This window comes from Crocodylus porosus, unplaced genomic scaffold (assembly GCF_001723895.1).
Source record: "Crocodylus porosus isolate Cpor-Errol unplaced genomic scaffold, CroPor_comp1, whole genome shotgun sequence".
In the NCBI taxonomy this organism is placed as follows: Eukaryota; Metazoa; Chordata; order Crocodylia; family Crocodylidae; genus Crocodylus; species Crocodylus porosus.
The window spans coordinates 30,301,120-30,306,797 of record NW_017728907.1 but is presented as its reverse complement, the minus strand read 5'-3'; the positions used below and the strand labels follow the sequence as shown (position 1 = coordinate 30,306,797).

General features: G+C 43.5%; 1 long non-coding RNA gene across 1 annotated transcript in view; it reads left to right on the top strand.

The window, feature by feature from the left end:
- The window catches only part of LOC109307257, a 9,921-nt gene extending 4,689 nt beyond the window's left edge, over positions 1–5,232 (top strand). Inside the window, exon 3 of the long non-coding RNA XR_002100212.1 lies at positions 5,223–5,232. This is a non-coding gene — a long non-coding RNA (uncharacterized LOC109307257). The remainder of the gene's footprint in view (positions 1–5,222) is intronic.
- The last annotated feature ends 446 nt before the right edge of the window (positions 5,233–5,678 follow it).

Below are 5,678 nucleotides of genomic sequence, written 5' to 3'. Positions count from 1 at the left end.
TGGTTCAAGTACCTACACTGAACACCTTCAAGAGTAAATTGGATGTTTATCTTGCTGGGATCCTATGACCCCAGCTGACTTCCTGCCCTTTGGTTGGGGCGCTGGACTCGATGATATTCTGAGGTCCCTTCCAGGCCTAACGTCTATGAAAACTATGAAATCACAGGAGGAGAAAATAATACAAAAGGAAGGATTTTAGAACAGTGAAGGGTCCCCAAGAGGGGAACCTATGGCCACCATGGACAGAGGGCACACCACCAGCCAGTCTCACCCACTCTGCTAGAGGAGGAAGGAGGTGGGGGGGGCCTCCAACCTCCAAGGTGCTAACATCTGACATTCAAGACAGAACCTCAAAATGAAGCTTACAAACTGGCCAGACGTATCTCAACTCTGATGACAGCTCTAGGACTTGTAGATATAGAATTATTTACATTATTCTTATCTGCTATCTATGTGTATCGATCGAATCTGCCTGTTATCAAATGCAAACATTGTGGTTAGTCTGAGGGTTTGTGTTCACCTGGAACAACATACCTGGGTCATAAATCCAGTGCCAACACAGCCCTTTGCAACACTCACGTGTGGCCAAAGAGCAGCTCCAGCTAGGGGATGGGATGGGCAGAGGCTGCCTGGGTCCTGTCCAGGAGGGCACATGGGGCCTTTTGGGTTGCTTCACGCAGCAACAGGCTCCCTCAGGCTCCTGGTGCGTGTGCCCCAAGGCACAAAATAACTGTAGGCTTCTATAGTCTTCATCTAGGGGCTGCCAGAAAGCAGCCCAACCCTGGGGGAGGAGAAGCAGCTAGTCAGCAGCCCCATAACTGGGTTCTGGCTGGCCATCTAGTAGCTGGGCAGACCCAGCACTGAAGGCCCTGTGTTAATGTATTTTAACTACTCACACCTAAGTTTGGTACTTGCTTTGTACAGGTATCAATTTTAGGTGTAATTAGCCTAAAATTGCTATTTTTAAGGTTCATTAAGGGTGCACGTCTATAGACACACACCTTTAACATGTCTTAAATTGGGCTAATGTACATTAAATGCCCAAACTCCTACTAACTTGGGATCAAATATCTGGTTATTTTTTCACATATGAAGGGAAGGCCATGTGTTAAATGTGGACCTTGCACAAGCTTATCAGTAGAAGAAGTTGAAATAAAGTTCCCAACAAGTGACATGACCCTTTCCTTGAATTACTTTACTTTCAAAAAAGAAGAAAAATGCTCAAAATTCTAACCACCAGAAGCTTTTCCACCTTCTATGATCAAGGAGGAAGACATAGCCCTTCTGACAACTATGGCAAGAGCTGTTCTAGAGTACCCCTGATGCTTGCTTTCTTCTGTAGGGTGTTTTTGCATGACACACAGGTGGCTTTTTTGACTCACATTCTAGTTTCTGGTCATGTGCTTTGTGACCACAACTGCCAGTTTTTACATAGGTGATAACAGGCTCCCTGGCGTATGTACATACTTTCTGAAGAGCAGTGTGCTGTTACAACCATGAAATAGAAGAAGGTGAAAGCATGGCAAACTGGGTCATGGACAGGGGATGCTGGGCATAGAGGGAGGTACTAGATATGATTGGGACAAGGAAATATAACTATTCCTTGATAACAATGTTGATCAAGCTTTGAGATTAGGATGTTCTATAGAAGGAAAAAGAGCTACTTCATTGTTGCATTTTATCTAAGTAATTGAAAGAAAAGCTAGAATGACAGCAGAGAAAGAATTATGTCATTAGTCACTTGGATTGAAGCTTAGCTTCACTGCTTTTAATTCTATGTATTTTTGAATACAGATGCTTTAAAGAGAGCATGAACAAAAAACCAGAAAAATGCATTTTTTGATTTAGAAAACTATTGGGGTTTAAGATTTTATTTATTTTAGCTTGGCTATTAACCCTTATGCACAAGAGTTCTTGTTCCTAATTTATTTGAATTTCTTCATGTAGAGAGTTTTTATCTCATATCTTGAGTGGAGTTGTGCAAAGGTTGCCATGGGAATTCTTTTCTCTTCATTACTCAGGAAACTAGCTTGCAAGTTGGCAAAGATGATAAAAAAATTGCTGTATACATGTATCTGCCAATAGTAACATTTAGCTGACGTGCTGACCTTTTAGGAAATAAGGGGAAAGAAACTAGAAGAAATTTTCCTCTTAGTTTGTATTTCAGTCCTTTAAAACATGTTATTTTATTTATTTAGCCTATGTAAGTAAAAAGGTTGTGAATATTTCCCCTGAAAGGCCCTCTCCAGAAACATTGACCACAAGAGCATAAATAAATACTGCTGCACAGCATAGTTGTGTTTTGTTTTGTAGCTAGTACCTCCTGGAAAAGGAGAACTGAAACAAGAGGAGCCAAGCTATGAGGAGATGTTCTAACTTGGTTTAGTTGTAACTCCTGGTTGATGTGTTATATCTGCATTTTCTACCTCTATATATACCTCTCTGCCTCTATTTCAATGAGAAGTAAGTCCTTAAAATTAAAATAAGGTTTTCACACTTCAGAGATGGCACTCTTCTTTGTGCTACCATAATAGTTGAGATCTGTCAAGGCATTAACTTTCCCCCAATTTAATAGGGAGAGAAAGTGGTTTTAAAGAAGTCATCAACTCTGGAACTTACTTCACTTTATTGGTTTGCCTAAGTTTGAATTCAGATCATGTTTCCAGGCTGACACTTTCTCCCAAGCTATTTCTAGGAAAGTGAGCTGCTTGAGATGATGAGAGAGTTCTAAGACAGGCAGATTTGAAAGGATTTCTGACATAGGTTCCAATTTTTACATCTCCTATTATTCAGTTCTTAGTACATGCACCCAGAGTTTCAGAAAGGTGTGCTTTTAAATATAGTTGTTGATATACAAGGAAATATATGGATTCTGAACTTCAAGTGAAATCTACATATACATAATTTAACATTTAAAACAAAAAGTGAACAAGAGAAGACAAAATATTCTGTTAAAATTTACAATACGTATCCAAGAGGGAAGAAAAATCTACTTTCTCCTTTCATGTGTGTGTTATATAAATACAGTGGGGTACTGTGTAAATTCTTTAAATATGACACAATGCCTAATTAAGTCTCTGTAGATATTTGTCTAAGATGACTTCCACAGCCACAGGTAACACAATCATGAATAAAATAAACAAGTTGTGTAGGTCACCAAAATTAAGTGCTGATACAACCTTCACAGCAAACCATACTACACTGTTTTCTGTATATGTGTGACTGGCGCAGAAAAAGTTATTTTCAAGAGGTTTAAAACATTTTTAAGAATAGGTTTTTGATTCCTGCACCTATAAACAAGTTTTCCTTACTTATAAACTCAGTTGAAGAGAGGCTACCTATTTATTGCCTGATACCAAGGGCATAATACACTGTTCCAAACCACCCCTACACCATGTACTGTGCCCGACAGATGGCATCCAAAATCATTTCCAACTCCCCCAGCCCCATTGCTGGGCTGCACTTGCCAGGCTAAGGTATGTCTAAGGACACCTGAGGCCATGTGGCCCAAACTTGGCCTCAGGTGTCCTCAGATTTGCCTTGGCCACATGCCTCTTCTATAGGGCCACAACTCTACCCCCTCACTGGGGCCTCTACTCACTGGGCTCCTGGGCTTTACATCCCATTTGGCCTTAGGTCCCACTAGGTGGACCTTGGCACTCTCTCAATGATTCAATGATCTTGGACCCTGCCTCAGGCCCCACTCTGTGAACTTGGGCCCTGTGCTTTTTCTGTCAGAATGTGCTCCCCTAGCCTTTCTTCTTAATGGGGTACCCACAAGGCAACAGGGGCTGAGGCTTTACAGTGCCCCATCCTTGCCTTTTACTCGGGAGGTATAGGTGTGGCATTTCCTGGAAACAGCCCCGGCAGAGGCAGCCCCACAACACCATCCAACCCCAGCAAGGTGTAGTTTCAGGTTATGCCCCAGGACCAAGAATCTCCTCCATCCCTGTATTTCCTACCCTAAACTCCAGATATTCTGGGAGCTGCAGTCTGCAGGCTGAATGATGTTGTTCCTCTGACTCCCTAGATGTAACTTCCTGCTCCGCTTCTAGGGTCTGGGCTTATACTGAGGCTGCCCAGCCCTCCTATCCATGGCCCCCTTTTGGTAATGTGACCATCTAATTGGGCCAAGCTGCACCTGCCAGCTACCCAGAGCCTGCCTGAAACCTCTTAAAATGGCAGGCACAACCTGTGCTCTGGCACACTTATAAATGTATTTCTTGAAAGATTGTGGTGATTTGAAATTGTTTGAGGCATGAAAATTTAGAATCAGTGTGGGAGCAGGAAGCCCCAGTGGAAGGTAAGCTGGGGGAGAAAGACTACAAAAGTCCATGGGCCAGGTTAGGGAATCTAGGCAGCAGCCTAACAAAGCTAGCAACATTCCCCACCTACCTGCAGTAGTCAGGGGCAGCCGTGCCAGGAAATCAGCAGGCATGATGTCAGCCATGATTCATCAGTTCCTGCTCAGTCCACATAGACAGACATGTAGGAACTGCTGGTATAACTAAAGTCCAGTACCAGCAAGGGGAGAAGGGTAGATGGCATGGAAGCCCGGCCATACTCTGTATGGCGCTGGGGATGTTGAGCCCTGATACCAGCATCATGGAGGGGAAAGGAGTCTTACCATGGGTGCTCACCTGAGCAAAGGACAGTAGAAGCCAGTACACATGGATAAGCAGTGAAGGCTGAGAAGCCTAGGAGGCACTCCAGGATCCAGAGGTGGAAAGGAGACCTGACCCTCCATGCATGGCAGTCACAGAGGAAGAAGGAATGAACCTTGCACTTCAGGATGTGTGAGTAAGGTCACTGGCCTTACCTTGGAGGGATGAACTCTAATTGTTAACAAGGACATTGCTGGGTGAATACACATAAATGGGCAACTGAGACCCAGACTGAAGGGAGGGTGAATTAAGGCAAAGTTCATTTAAAGGACCAGAAGGACTGGGTTGGCCATTAATTTATAGTTGCACAGGAGACCAGGGCATCATTTGATTTGAAGTCTTTATTTGACAGGAAGCCAACATCTGAGCCACCAATTGGAGTTGTCAGCACCACTGTGTGTATGAGCTCACCAAGGGTTGTATCCCAGGAATGAGTGTTGCCCACAGGGGCTGGAGGATAGGGCCCACAGCCCTGAAGGACATCGCCACCATGGCGAACCAGTTGTTCTGTGGAAGGGGCATAAAGGGAGGCAGAGCCCCAATATCGCCCTCCTACAGAGTACAGGGCTTCAGTTAGAGTACATTTAAACCATGCTGAAAGCTAGGATGGCTGATTTAAACCATGCTGAAAGCTAAGATGGCTGGACCCGAGGCCTGGTTTCCCTGAAAGGGAAGACCCCACACCGTTTGCCATGACCCATACTGGTGGAACCACTTACAGTAAGTTCTTACAGAGATGTATTAGTAGGCAGAGAGCAGGTGAGGTAGTGAAAGGTTGCTTCATGACTACTGTTTACTACATGGCATTCCAATTCAACATGTCTGGTACCTGCATTTGTGATGTATGCCTTTCTGTGCACATATATTGGTATTTGTAAAATGGCAACAAATCTCACATTTCATTTCTATTCTTAGTGAGCTAAATCTTGACATTTTTCTATACCCATTCATCATGGACTTCTCAGTGCAAGAAATATTCAAATGTTGAACTTTGCCCTTTCTAATATCTAAAAG